Source organism: Corythoichthys intestinalis, chromosome 16 (assembly GCF_030265065.1).
Source record: "Corythoichthys intestinalis isolate RoL2023-P3 chromosome 16, ASM3026506v1, whole genome shotgun sequence".
In the NCBI taxonomy this organism is placed as follows: domain Eukaryota; kingdom Metazoa; phylum Chordata; class Actinopteri; order Syngnathiformes; family Syngnathidae; genus Corythoichthys; species Corythoichthys intestinalis.
This window is the reverse complement of record NC_080410.1, coordinates 50,063,415-50,079,614: the sequence shown is the minus strand read 5'-3', so window position 1 is coordinate 50,079,614 and position 16,200 is coordinate 50,063,415. Positions and strand designations below refer to the sequence as shown.

The window sequence follows — 16,200 nt, the reverse complement described above, 5'->3', positions numbered from 1 at the left end:
TACTCTGCTTACCGCCAACAACTCCGCCCCCAAAGAAAAAGAGGCAACGATATAGACCCCAATCACCAACGTCACACAATGATCTTAATTGTGGTTGTCAGCCCAAAACCTAAATATATATTAAATGCATCTTACCAGATATAAAAAGACTACTACATAGTCTGTGGTGATCGTTTGGTGCCCAGATTTCTTGTCGAATTACAGCAGTCCATCTCGCTCTCCTCTTCGGGTCTCTCAGAATACGGTAGAACTTCAAGTCTCTCCGTCTATATTCTCTGTTACAGCAACCAACCGCCACACACGCCTTCACCATTTTGATTATTAATATTAACGAGCAGAAAAACACGCCGTAATAGGAGGCATGTACGTAGCGGTAATGTGTAAACATGACGAGCTGACACACAATATGGCGGCTCCGGTCAGGGGGGCGGAGTTGTGACGTCATGTGATTGGGGTCTATACACAGGCGGCAATCTTGTCCATCAATTGGATGACGCGCTGGCACACCGGGTGCACCAATAAGAACCTCGCGTTGATGTGTCAATCATGGTGCCACCACCAGACCTCGGTGCCGCTACAATATTCTGACAGAAGAGCCAACGACGTCATGCATTAAGAGAGACAATAGCTAATTAATATGCTAACTCGCCACCCTGTGGTCTGGGGTGTGAATTGCAACCTGTCAAAATCACGGACGGACTTCAGTTTTTTCCGTCACCGTTTTAAAAAACCGGTCAACGACGGAAAATATCCAGTTAACGCGACCCCTGATTTACGCACTCCTGCAATCGTCACACTTTTTCTGTTACAAACTGACCCCGGTCTCTCATCAAAGTAGGGAAAAGTTATTTAGCCCTCACAGGAAAAAGTTTGGGGACATTGCCAAAGGCAGAACAACGACCTATATGCCAAAATATACCAATATTTTTTATTTCTATTAGAAAAATGTTTCAGTAAAATGTTACACATTCTTGTGCATTTGCCATTTACTGCCACAGTTAACATTGAGGCTTTGGGCCTCTTTTGACCTCGTTGTGAGTTTGTAAGGTTGTGACTTCTGATTAAACAAACTTGATGACAATCAAAATGTTTGTTCTTTTTCCCGAAATTAGAATCGATAAGAGAATCGATAAAGAATCGAATCGTTGCGCAATATCGATAAACTTAAACTCAGTCTTTTTGCAGATGATACCAATGTATTCTATAGTAGTAATCATTATAATGAGTTGGTTGAGGTCATGAACAAGGAGCTAATTAAAATTTAAAAATGGATGGATATAAATAAATTATCATTAAATTTAAGTAAAACCAAAGCTATGATGTTTGGTAGCTTTAAAACTAATCATGATTTGCATGTAATTATTGATGGTATCCAAATTGAAAACGTAGATGTGAATACATTTTTGGGTGTCACAATTGACTGTAAACTGGCATGGAAATCCCACATCAGACATATAAAAACAAAAATTTCCAAGAGTCTCTCAATTATAAATAAAGTTAAACAATTCCTTGATGAGAACGCACTCCGCACTTTATACTGCTCTTTGGTTCTCCCATACTTCTCATATTGTGTTGGAAGTCTGGGGAAACACTTATCAGAGCACGATAAATCCTTTAGTTACCTTACAGAAACGGGCCGTGTGGATCATCCATAAGGTCGGGTTTTTGGATCACACAAATAATTTGTTTATTCAATCAAAGCCGCTAAAATTTAACGATCTTGTAAATTTTAATACCTCAATAATCCTCTATAAAGCATTCAATAAATTATTACCAATTCAATTGCAAAACTTTTTTACAATGAAAGAGAGAACTCATAACTTGAGAGGATATGGAGACTTCAAAATACCAAAAGTTCGAACAACTCGTAAAAGTTTTTGTGTGTCTGTGTGTAGAGTGAAACTTTGGAATAATTTGGGAATGCAACACAAGCAATGCCAAACTATCTACAGATTTAAAAGGTTATATAAACTTATGGTCTGGTCACAGTATACTGATATAAGGTCTTAATTACATGAATAAATTGTCTTGGTATGAGTGCTGGTTGTTTCTTACCATTGCTGGTATATTGTACGTGACCGTTGTTGGTATAGTTATTGCTGCCATTTATAATGTGTTGTCCTGTGTTTGTGGCCTTTACCATTGTTGGTATGGTTTTACTTTCATTTACCATGTTGGTATGAAATTGTTTTTGGTTTGGGTGTTACCTGTGGTAACTTCATCACAAGGGACAAAATTTGTTACAAAAATGTATATGTGCAAAACTGTTTGGACTGATTTTTTGGTGGCCTACATTTTTGGAAGGAAGTAGCAAGAATTTTTTGTTCTTAATTAGATAAGAATAGGGGTGGGATTAAATAAATTTTCTTCTTCCCACTCCTTTTCAGGCATGTAGTTGATGTTGCAATGTTACTTAGCTTTGCTGCTCTTTTTTGTTACTTGATTATATGAGCTGTATATATTTGTTGTCTTGACAAGGAATAATGGCCTGAAATAAACGAATGAAATGAAAAAATGAAAATGAAAAATAATTGAATCGGAATCGTAAAAATCATATCAAATCCCATCCCTAGTTATATATCATACATGCTATATACAGTGGGGTAAATAAGTACTTAGTCAACCACTATTTGTGCAAGTTCTCCCACTTGAAAATATTAGAGAGCCATGTAATTGTCAACATGGGTAAACTTCAACCATGAGAGACAGAATGTGGAAAAAAAACTGAAAATCACATTGTTTGATTTTTAAAGAATTTATTTGCAAATCATGGTGGAAAACAAGTATTTGGTCACTACCAAAAGTTCATCTCAATACTTTGTTATGTACCCTTTGGTGGCAATAAAGGAGGCCAAACGTTTTCTGTAACTCTTCACTCTTCGCTTGGTGTAAAGAAATCAACCGTGGGAGCAATTATTAGAAAATGGAAGACATACAAGACCACTGATAATCTCCCTCGATCTGGGGCTCCATGCAAGATCTGTGATAAGCATTCATTAATGCCTATGATACTGTCATGTCATAATTACGACAGTCTTATGGCGGTGTTATGACGCCGCTGTCAAATAAAGTGTTGCCTATTAACCCAAATAAAACAACATATAAGCCGCACTGGACTATAAGCCGCAACAGGAAATGACTGAAAATCAACATCAAATAACCTTAAATGCCCCCAAATTCCAATTCATTGGTTGCAAATGACCGCCGTAGACGTCCAATCCCACTTCAAATGGATTGGGCGTCTACTAGTGATAAACTCAATTCCATTCATAGCAGAAGGATACTCAAACTTTACAAATACAGTGGGGCAAATAAGTATTTAGTCAACCACTAATTGTGCAAGTTCTCCCACTTGAAAATATTAGTAATTGTCAACATGGGTAAACCTCAACCATGAGAGACAGAATGTGGAAGAAAAAAAACAGAAAATCACATTATTTGATTTTTAAATTTATTTGCAAATCATGGTGGAAAATAATTATTTGGTCAATACCAAAAGTTCATCTCAATACTTTGTTATGTACCCTTTGTTGGCAATAACGGAGGCCAAACGTTTTCTGTAACTCTTCACAAGCTTTTCACACACTGTTGCTGATATTATGGCCCATTCCTCCATGCAGATCTCCTCTAGAGCAGTGATGTTTTGGCGCTGTCATAACACGTCGGGCGACACGGACGTTCAACTCCCTCCTAGGGATGGGAATCGAAATCCAATTCCAATTCGGAACCGGTTCCGAGTGTTTCGAGGCCTCGACTTCACAATGAAAAAGCCTTAACGATCCCTTTAACGATTCCTAAAGACGCGTATTGCGTCGTGACGAGTGTTGTTGTCCAGACGCATCAAACTAGCATGGCGCCAAGAACCACTCGCTCCAAAGTTTGACTATACTTCACCAGGAAAGAGTGTGAAAATGAAAGGTTACGACGGGTAAGCATGAGCATTGCAGCCATAAACATAACAATGACAGCACGTAGGATCAAACGCTCGAAAGTGTGTCTTCACTTCACGAGGAAAAATTACAACAAAGCGACTTGCAGTCATTGCAAGGTGGAGATAACTGCATCGGGAGGGAATACGACTGCGCTGTCCTCACAGAGAGGCTAAGGCTCAGTCCTGGCTATAAAAAAAAAAAAAAAAAAAAAAGTCCCGGCTATACAGCTAGCTAAACTCCCAAATGACGATGCAGAAGATGTTGGTATAATTTGCTGACTTTATTCAACCATCACTTGAAGAGTGAAACTAAGAATAGAAATGAAAAAAATCAATTTCGTCCCCAATAACAAACAGGTTTGCATCAACGTAAATCAGCGATGATTAGCTGTTAATAACAGTATGGTTAGCAGTCATTCGCTAGCATTAGCACATCGTTCAAACCACTACACAACTGGATTTAAGTGTCCGATCGCGAGTGGAAACACAACAACAACAACACAAAAGATGATACATACAGGCGTTGCCTCTGTAGATATTAAAATTAACAAAGAACGTAGGCTCGTAGAAGTGTTTCCCTCTCTCACTAACTCGCTCACTCACTTGGATGCGGCATTTCTTCTTTGGGTGTATGCGCGCTCTTCTTCACGTGAGCGCGTTCATGCGTGAGGAAGCGCAAGGGCGCCCCCACTTGAGTGTGTAAGCGCCACAAAAACTAAAAGGCATGCAATTCAATGTAATGGTAAAATAATACACGTTAACCCAACAGTCCCCAAACTGCGGCCCGCCGCCCAAATACGGCCCGCCTCCACATTTGGTCTGGCCATTTTGAATTTTTTTTTTTCTCAATCGTGTTATTTATTTTCTGGCCTTTTCAGAGAATTCAGAGAGGGTTATTTGGTTATTATGTATTTAATTAATAGTGTTTTTATTATTAATTATTATTATTATTATTATAAAGAATCCAGAAAGGGTTATTTGATTGTGGCTTTCTGAAAAACAATAATTTTTTACATTTATGCACTTCTGCAATCGTCACACTTTTTCTGTTACAAACTGACCCCGGCCCCTCATCAGAGAAGGGAAAAGTTATGTCGCCCTCACAGGAAAAAGTTTGGGGACCCCTGCTTTAACACATATTGCCAATGGCAGAACAAAAACCTATCTGCCAATATATACCAATATTTTTTATTTCTATTAGATAAATGTTTCAGTAAAATGTTACACATTCTTGTGTATTTGCCACTTATTGCCACAGTTAACATTGAGGCTTTGGGCCTCTTTTGATCTCGTTGTGAGTTTGTAAGGTTGTGACTTCTGATTAAAGGGCAACTGAAGTGCTTTTCAGATTTCGCTCTTAAGTGTTTTACTCAGTTGAATTGTATTAAATGCGTCATTCGCTCTCTCAAAAAGTCACATAAAAAAATAATAATAATTGACCGCGTCGTTTTTAAGTTATGGCCATAGCAACACCATAGCAACGAGGGACGCGCCGTCCTGCCGACCCCTACCTCATGACGTAACTTCCAGGAAGCCTCGCCACCACTCTGAACGCGGAAATATAGCACCACGCTATCCTCGCCATATATTGCATACATTTTCTGGGTTTTACTCGCGGGATTCGTCATGCCATCTCGATGTGTAGCGATGAATTACTCACAGGAAGATTCGAGACTCTAGGAGTGGTCCCAAAAAAACTTCTCCTGCAAAGGTTTGGACCGTTTTTGTTAGCATGCTTACAGGTCCCCAATCGGCTCATTGTTTTCATCATTTCAGCCACGACAGCTTTGAAAACCTACAACAATGCAACCTTGGTTTTGCAAAGACGTAAGTAGAACATTAATGGCTTTTTTTGATAAACGAGGGGGGACTCCTACTGCCTGTTTGTTGAAGTGCGACATTTTTTTTTTTTTTTTGCTGTTGGCCTGTCATAAGGAGATAGGTTGGTTGACGTCGTCTACTCGTGTGATTTTATTACTATATCAATAGGTGTTATGTAAATTCAAATGTCCCCAGCACCAAATAGGTCCTTGGCTCGTTTTTTATACTTTAACATCAAGGTCTGCCTATTTGAAGAGGGAACAATAGCATCAAATAGATGCTGCTATGACTGGGGCATTATTATTTGATCACCAAGAAATTATTATTACAATAAAATTAGGATTCATCCAATATTTTCATGCTGCTGTGATTTTTTTTTTTTCTCCAGGAAGCCAAACACAAAAAATTAAGTGGCGGAAACCCTCAACACGATGAAAAAAGCGTTGCAAGTCAGTTGCCACCCAGTTTCCCAAAATCAAGAGAGAGTGGGTCAAGTCATATGATAACCCAAGTGATGCGGTGTCCAGCGATGACGACTGAAGAGATCCTATGAGGCCTGCCAGATGCTGAATTTCTTCCGTCTGCGACATCAGATGACGATGATTTAGGAGAAATAAATGTAGCAAATTTTGATGACATGAAATCATAAACTAGTCATATATACAGTACACATTTTTTTAAAAGAAAAATCAAGTTACCTTCATATTTTAATGATAATGCATTATCTTTGTATAGCGAACACTTCATGCTACAGAAAAGAGTAAATACATATACATAAATCTGGTATCATTTATTATTGTGGCCTATTAAATATTTTTTCAGAATGTAATATAATTACAATATATTATATACCAATAGAATACATTAAACAGTCAACAAAATGTGTCAATGTTGTTAACAATTTATGGTTTTATTTTTTTAATGTAATTCATGCCCCTGTCAGTGCTTCAGCCTCCTCAAGTTTGGCTCTCACGTCTGGGATCTCCTGATGACACAGGCATACTCTTGGAAGGGTAATTACTTGACGGTTTACAGCAACACCTGGGGGAAAAAATGGTTTTGTCATTTATTTTGAAATATCAATAACATATCATTCATTTAGCCACATTTGGGCTAGCTTTATCATATTTAGATCGGTAGGAGCTGTCCCATTACCTAATATCCAGTTTTAGCTATGTGTAGAGCATTCATTTAGCCACATTTGGGCTAGCTTTATCATATTTAGATCGGTAGGAGCTGTCCCATTACCTAATATCCAGTTTTAGCTATGTGTAGAGCATTCATTTAGCCACATTTGGGCTAGCTTTATCATATTTAGATCGGTAGGAGCTGTCCCATTACCTAATATCCAGTTTTAGCTATGTGTAGCGCATTCATTTAGCCACATTTGGGCTAGCTTTATCATATTTAGATCGGTAGGAGCTGTCCCATTACCTAATATCCAGTTTTAGCTATGTGTAGCGCATGGAAAAAATATACAACCATGTAATCGCATTCTGATAAAAAAAATCACGATGCTGGACTTACCACTCACTCTCCCGTTCGTGAAGTGTCGAGCTTTCAATTAGGCTCGAGCGTTTACGTCACAGCAGCACGGGATCATGCGAGATTTGCGACAACGCAACCATTGCGGAAGCATCACGGGACATTTAAACTTAGCGGCAACCAAAGATGGAAAAAAGTAAGGAATACTTGCCAGTTCGATACAGAGACAAACTTGTTACCACGGCGAAGGACAGATATGTGAGCAATTTTAAGGATGTGAACAATGTTGACCCTCACGAGCAAGCCGAACACAAATGGAATAAAGATGTCGACAAGCTTCCACCACTACGCGAAATGGACATCATGCTGTATTTAGTGTTTGGTATATGTTACTACACTCATCAGCAATTCCGAAACTACAAATCGCTACAAAGCTACGAACAGTTTTGCTCCGGATGGGTGCAGGATCTTCACTTTATGACCATAGCAAACGGCAACACATCTTTCTAGCAAAGGTAGGCAATGTGTGTTTACATTAGTCTGTGACCACGGATGTACAAATCTTTTGCTGCATAAAATGTAGCCTGTGTACAAATTCTTTGCCACTCTCTCACGTCAAAATATTACAGCTTTTTCATTTAGCAACGACATGAATTATGTCTTATGAAGACAATGCACATGTATGCATGCTAGTTGTTTAGCTTTAGCAATAGCTAACAACAGGCCGACTTAGGGCGTGAAGTTACTGAAATTTGCGTAAACAAACGAAATTAACTTACCGGAGTGGAAGTGCATAGAGCAAACTCAGTGTGTAACTGGAGAATCAAACGTTATGCCCTTCCTTCTGATCGAGGCCACCCATGCCATTCTTCGACGTTTGGTAAGTTCAGATATGAGCTTTCCCTCGCCTTTTCTCCATGTAGGGATCCGGAAGAAACTCAATGGTGTTCCGTCGAGCTGTACATTCTCCTTTCTATTCGATCGGTTGTTGCAATTCTTTACCGCACAATAATTTCCAACCATTTTTAAAGAGCGACCTGTGTTGAAATGCCTCATTGCTTATGTTTCTCGCTTCCACAATGGCGATAGCGGCGGAAACCTCGCGAGTGCCACGTCATACGCTCGAGCCTAATTGGCGTCATGACGCCATCTGCTGTGTCAAGTAAATCGCCGTCATCTGACGCCTCAGGTTCAAACATGTAGGGATTAATTGTAGTTCATCTTTCCTGGGAGCCTTTGCCATCGGTAGCGTCACGAAAGAGCGATCCTGAATGGTTACCTTTGGTGGAAATATCACTGACATCGTTGTTGCTGCTATACTAGCTGTGGGTAGTCTTCTGTTGCCTACGTCACACTTCCGGGTTTGCGAAGGGACCATTAACGGAGTGCAAAAAAACTAAAAAAAAACGCAAATTATCCTTACAATTACGTGTTGATAATGTCATGGTTGTTTTGATAGGCAAGTGAATTACATGACATTTTTCGACCACCAGAGGGGGCAAGCCCCCCCTGCCCCCCTCCTTAAAATCCACTTATGGGTGCCGATTCTCATCCCAACCACGTCCCCTCCGAGCCGCAAACCGCTTCAGCTGAAAATTGCAACTCGAAGAAGCCAACAGAAGTAGGTTGTCTTAAAAAAAAATGTTTAAATAAAAAATCAAAGATGTGATACAAACACTGCCAAACTAGACCCTCCCCTGTGATTCTGTACCTAAAATGTATGAATGGAATCGCTGACAAAAGGCAGCCTTGGAAAGGAGCATCGACTCGGATGATTCCTTGAGGCATATTATGGCAAGGAATTTAAATGAACTGCAGCGCCATCTGGCGGACTCACCTATTTTCCCTATAAAAATCACCGTAGACCTCATCAAATCAAGTGCGCATCTCACAGGGGAGTCAAAGGAGGTCGACGTTTTCCTCGAGCACGCAGGCCCAGCTGCATAGGAAACAATTTCAATCATCAAAATCCATTATCTCCGAGAATCTAAACTTCAAGGTTGCCCGCGACAGCTGCTCTCCATCACGTCGCATCATTATTTTTCCACCCCCGAGCCTCTTTGGCCCTTATGTTTACCGTACGAGTACGCACTGAATCGAAGGGGAAAATCATTCCTATTGATTGCCTTTCCACCAGGCTATTCTATTATTCACGCGTTGGCCGTCATGGACGGCGATAGACGTCCAATGCGTTTTGGCAGGATCGATTGCAGTGGCTACACTCATCAGCGGAGTTTAAAGCGCATATGACAGGAGAGAAAAAAAACATCTTAAATACAGTGGTGCCTCCAGAAATTTTTCATAGGGGTGGCCAGATGGGGCCACTTAAAATCTTGGGGTGGCCAAAACTAAAAGCCATAATTTCAGGTTTTCATTACATTATTGCAGTAAAAAAGGTCAGGGGAAAACTATCAGAAGGACTTAAGGACACGGCTACTGATATACTTTGGTGTATTGTGTAATATTTGATGTTACTAATGATTTAATGTGCATAGTCCATAACTGTCCAGTCAACATTGAGTTCCACAACAATTCTGTTTTATTGTGTTATGTATATATTAGGCATAAGGTGTACATTTAACTAGGGCTGTCAAACGATTAAAAATTTTAATCGAGTTAATCATAGCTTTAAAATTAATTAATCGTAATTAATGTCAATTCAATCCATCTCTAAAATATGCCATATTTTTCTGTAAATTATTGTTGGAATGGAAAGATAAGACAAGACGGATATATACATTCAACATACTGTACATAAGTACTGTATTTGTTTATTATAACAATAAATCCACAAGATGGAATTAACATTATTAATTTTTAATTTTATAATTATAATAATATATAATTTTATAGTATAATCTTTATATATATATATTTTTTTTTTTATTATTCTTAAAGGATAAATATGAGTTTGTATATTGTGACTAAATATTGCCATCTAGTGTATTTGTTGAGCTTTCTGTTCTGCCCAAATGCATGATGGGAAGTGGTGCAACCATAACTGTGTGTGGTGGCTGCAAATGCTATATGTTCTCTGCGTTGGGTACACTACAGGGTGTTAAGAAAAAAATCAACTCCTGTCATTCTTCCTCCACGGCGCATCCCACAATATTTATAGTTGCTGTGGGAGAGATGACAGAAGTTTTTGCCAATTAAAAGCACGGACCCCATGAGAGCTTGTATCTACTCCACTCACTTGACACTGCCTCTGATCTGTGTATATAAGTAAAACGGCGTCATTGTAGGCTGTTTGCGTCAATGCGTGAGTGAGTCGCACCGCGAATGCATGAATTGCGATAAATATTTTCACGTGATCAATTAAAAAAATTAATTACCGCCCGTTAACGTGATAAATTTGACAGCCCTACATTTAACAAAACAAAATAAATGCATTCATTTGGGATGAAATGCATAACTGATGCTACAACAATCTAACGATATACTGGCAAGCGGGATGGCCAGTGGGGTGGCCAACCAATTTATAGGGGTGGCGCCACTGCTTAAATAGCATTATGATGTGAATTAGAATCATATTTTGAGACGATTCGACTATATACAACAATTTAGCAAAGCACAGATGACGAGAAATTAGTCTTTTAATTTGCCGGTTAGCCACGCCTACCATTATAGGGCTTTACCATCCCCAACAGGTGGATGACGTCAGCGTGAGACTGGGCTCATCGGTTTTACTATTCAGCCCAATGAGGGGGAATTATTCAGACCAAGGAAAATGCGACAAAGCGAGCTGCAAAATGTCATTGTTTCAGTCTCTCTACTCCAATATCTTTACAGGATATTCGTTTTATCCAAGTATTTTTCCCCAATAGCTAAATAAATGGCTTGAGAAGGACCAGTCAGCCTGTCGAGGGGGAACTATTCACAACGAGGAAAACGCGATGACGAGAGCTGCAAAATGTCATTGTTTCTGTCTCTTTACTTCAATATTTTTACAGGATATTCTTTTTATCCAAGTATTTTCCCCAATTGCTAAATAAATGGCATAGTCATGGCAAATAACAGTCTTGTGCTGAATGGAATATGAAATCATAAAAATACACTTATTCAGGACGACATGCCAAAATGACTCCATAATGGTCAAAACTGTCGACTTCACCTTTACTGTCGCACCTCCCGAACGATATTTTATGACACCTAAATCAGACATATGTCATTTCCCTGCCCCGGCTTTGGAGAACGTAAACAAACCAAGAGGCGTGACAGCTAGCCGACATGCTAACGCGAACCGAGTGATGTTTCAAAGTCTTCGAAGCGGAAAGTCCCACATAACTAGCCCAGATGTTTTGACATGACGACTAGGTTGTCGATTGTCTTCGCCGGAGAGCAATTTCCAGCTCGTTCCCCGGAGGAGGGCGGCTGCAGTTGTTGTGCAGCTAATGTGCACGAAGAGAGCTTTATACATGCCTGTCAATGATCAAAAGTTAGTAGTCCTTAATTTAAAGAAAGTTTGTAGTGTTTACTTTGTAATCGCTGTATTCGCGGCCATTTTTAACTCAAAGTTGCAATTTCTGATCGGTCGGAAAATTTGACAGAACACCGGGTACATGAGCACAATAAGCCGAATATAGTACTCTCCTGGTGGGTGGTTGTGCGGCAAGCCGCCAGTGTTGTGCCAAAAAATAGTGCCCCGCATGCATGTCAGCCACAAAATGCAAGCCACCTACATATTAAAATGATCCCAGAATTTGACATAATACAAAACACGATGTTTACTCACTTCCTCGAAAGTCCAATGGTCCAACAGTAGTAGGGCTTGTTTTGGCCAATATCCACAGTGAATGGGAATCTTTTGAAACTCCAAAAAGGCGCACACGCTTCTCCCTCATACAGCAAGATTTTTCTGCAGCCGTTTGCGAAAAATAAATGTATTAATCCGAAAAATCAGCTGAATCCTTAGTCCTCATACACAACAGTACGGCTGGAAAGTGAAGAGGACGCCTTCAACTGTACACGTCACAGCGCCCTCCTCCTCAATGCAAGACCGAAGCCGGAAGTCACTCATTTTCATGGCGCGGGATTCAAAAAACTAAATCAATATAGCGATCGCTTCCACGCACATCCAAGCGGTCCATAACATTCAGGAGCATAAAATACCGCGTGTATTACGAAATAAACATGCTTTTTCGTGTCACATGCACTTTAAGGGGGGGCAGGCGCCCCCCGATTGCCAAAAAGTTTCATTGCATGTAATTGACTTTACTTTTATATATAAAAGTTGTAAAGCAAGAAAACAAACAACAAAAATAAATGAAATGAACAAAAAAAGACAATTTTATACTAGCACCTTAGACGGTCATTTGCTTTGCATACTAGTTTCCAAAAATTTTTTATTTTTTTTTAAATAGGAGAGGGCATTTTATTTTTCAAATGATTTTTTTCTTTGATTGAAAATATTTTTTTATGACTGAATCAACTTTTTGGGGGATTGAATGATTTAGACACAAATGTCCAACCCATAATATGGCCCAAACACAAAAAGGATTGCTAAAATCACAGAAAACGTTTTTTAAATGAAAATGTATGTGTTCAAATGCAAATTTTTGAGTCTCAAATATTTTTTCGCACTCAAAAACTTTTCTATGGTTGAAATCTTTTTTTTTTTTTTTTGATTGGAGCGATTTTTCTTTTGAATTTTTTTTTTTTTTTTTAGGGCTGTCAAAATTATCGCTTTAACGGGCGTTAATTAATTATTATTATTAATTAATCACGTTAAAATATTTGACGCAATTAACGCGAAAGAAGAATAAAATGACAGCACAGTGAAATGTGTACTTGTGTTTTTCGGAGTTTTGTCGCCCTCTGCTGGCGCTTGGGTGCGACTGATTTTATAGGCTTCAGCACCCATGAGCATTGTGTTAGTAATTATTGACATCAACAATGGCGGGCTACTAGTTCATTTTTTGATTGGAAATTTTACAAATTTTATTCAAACGAAAACACTGAGAGGGGTTTTCATATAAAATTTCTATAACTTGTACTAACATTTATCATTTAAGAACTACAAGTCTTTCTATCAGTGGATCGCTTTAACAGAATGTTAATAATGGTAATGCCATCTTGTTGATTTATTGTTATAATAAACAAATACAGTACTTATGTACGGTATGTTGAATGTATATATCCATCTTGTGTCTTATCTCGCCATTCCAACAATAAGTTACCGAAAAATATTGCATATTTTGTAGATGGTTTGAATTGCGATTAATTGCGATTAATTACGATTAATTAATTTTTAAGCTGTAATTAATCCGATTAAAATTTTTGATCGTTTGACACCCCTAATTTTTTTGTATGAAGCAACTTACTTTTTGATTGAATAATAATGTAGTAGCCAAAATGTGACCCAAACACAAAACAACATTACTTCAATCAAAAAACTTGCTTCAATCAAAAAAAAAAAACAAAAAAAAAGCAATTGACTTCAATTTAAAAAAAAAAAAAAATTCAAACAAAAATAGCTTTTAAAAGCATGTTTTTTTAAAATTTCACATTTATTTTTTGCGCTCATGTTGATGACGTGCGCAAGCGCGGGAGACGAGTGCAAAAGAGAGGGAGAAAAAGTGGTTGTTATTGAGTTGTTGGCGGTTCAATAAAGAGTCGGGACGGCTTCGCCCAAAAAGAGCACAAGTTTTATGAATTTTTGTCTACCATGAAGAGTGTGCCTGCATCCACCCAAACGATCCGCTACACAATTAATATGTAAATTTAGTGAATCAAATCAGCCCAGTCTGTATAATAATGTCCGCTAGCTTAGATGTTACAAATGCTAACGTATTCACACTTCTCTCATAGCAAATCTCTAAACATAACCAAGCAAACAGTATCTCCAAAAGCAAACAGTATCTCCAAACTTAACCACAAATGCCAACACCAACATACATCAACTGAAACAACTTACAGCTTCAAGTGGGCCAAACCAGAGTAAGTAGCTGCAGTGGCACCACCAGGGGGTGGCCAGGGGTGGCCACGGCCACCCCTATAAGCTTGCCAGTATATCATTAGATTGTTGTAGCATCAGTGATGCATTTCATCCCAAATGAATGCATTTACAGTGGTACCTCTACATACGAAGTTAATCCGTTCCAGGAGCTTGTTTGTAAGTCGAAATGGTCGTATGTCGAGCAGGATTTTCCCATAGGAATACATTATAATTCCATTAATTCGTTCCACAGCCCAAAAACCTGCACTAAATCCTTAAAAAAGACTGCTGGTACTATTAAAATGGCAATTACATATAGCAAAACAAATAAATAATAAATAAAAATCGGATTAATAATATAATAATAATAATAATTCCTGTAATAGTGTAACGAAACGGGTTCTAATAAGGCGGACGTTTTTTTCTGTACCTGAAGGCACCGCGGCGCTGACGTGACAAAGAGGGAGGGGAGCGGGTGAAAGTTTACTTTCGCTTTCAATGCTTTCTTGAGAACATCGTCAATTGCGGCAGACAGCAGGCGTTTTGTGTTGAATAAGTTGTGAAAGAAATGATGAAAACGTGGCGAAGCTGGCGATTTCTCTGGAGATGTTACCACAATAAGAATTGTCAGCTTAACTTATAAAGACTGGCGAACGATGGTCGGAGGAGGACCGTGGAGATGTATTGTTGAGCCATTTCACGGATGCCCACCCTACGCTCATATTTTTCTGTCATTTGCATCTTCATTTAGAAGGTAAGCGTCAACTTTTTCCTTGTTTCACCACCTGTACCAACCTTTTCTGAAACCTGTGTTGATTTGTCACACAAGAAAATCCGCCATGCATTCGTCTGCGGTGCTGCCATTGTCGTCGTATTTCGAGCATGTCGTCGGATGTAGAAACAAATGGCGAGTCAAATTTTACGTCGGATGTCGAAAAGTTCGTGTGTCGAAGCAATCGTATGTAGAGGTACCACTGTATTTTGTTTTTTTATCCAGTGCCTTGCAAAAGTATTCGGCCCCCTTGAATCTTGCAACCTTTCGCCACATTTCAGGCTTCAAACATAAAGATATGAAATTTAATTTTTTTGTCAAGAATCAACAACAAGTGGGACACAATCGTGAAGTGTAACAACATTTATTGGATAATTTAAACTTTTTTATCAAATAAAAAACTGAAAAGTGGGGCGTGCAATATTATTCGGCCCCTTTACTTTCAGTGCAGCAAACTCACTCCAGAAGTTCAGTGAGGATCTCTGAATGATCCAATGTTGTCCTAAATGACCGATGATGATAAATAGAATCCAAATGTGTGTAATCAAGTCTCCGTATAAATGCACCTGCTCTGTGATAGTCTCAGGGTTCTGTTTAAAGTGCAGAGAGCATTATGAAAACCAGGGAACACACCAGGCAGCTCCGAGATACTGTTGTGGAGAAGTTTAAAGCCGGATTTGGATACAAAAAGATTTCCCAAGCTTTAAACATCTCAAGGAGCACTGTGCAAGCCATCATATTGAAATGGAAGGAGCATCAGACCACTGCAAATCTACCAAGACCCGGCCGTCCTTCCAAACTTTCTTCTCAAACAAGGAGAAAACTGATCAGAGATGCAGCCAAGAGGCCCATGATCACTCTGGATGAACTGCAGAGATCTACAGCTGAGGCGGGAGAGTCTGTCCATAGGACAACAATCAGTCGTACACTGCACAAATCTGGCCTTTATGGAAGAGTGGCAAGAAGAAAGCCATTTCTCAAAGATATCCATAAAAAGTCTCGTTTAAAGTTTGCCACAAGCCACCTGGGAGACACACCAAACATGTGGAAGAAGGTGCTCTGGTCAGATGAAACCAAAATTGAACTTTTTGGCCACAATGCAAAACGATATGTTTGGCGTAAAAGCAACACAGCTCATCACCCTGAACACACCATCCCAACTGTCAAACATGGTGGTGGCAGCATCATGGTTTGGGCCTGCTTTTCTTCAGCTGGAACAGGGAAGATGGTTAAAATTGACGGGAAGATGGATGC

General features: G+C 39.1%; 1 long non-coding RNA gene across 1 annotated transcript; it reads left to right on the top strand.

The window, feature by feature from the left end:
- The first annotated feature begins 5,391 nt into the window (after window positions 1-5,391).
- Window positions 5,392-6,781, top strand: LOC130904475 (uncharacterized). Its single transcript, XR_009060852.1, has 3 exons — window positions 5,392-5,642; window positions 5,708-5,758; window positions 6,141-6,781. It is a non-coding gene; the product is annotated as an uncharacterized LOC130904475 (long non-coding RNA).
- The last annotated feature ends 9,419 nt before the right edge of the window (window positions 6,782-16,200 follow it).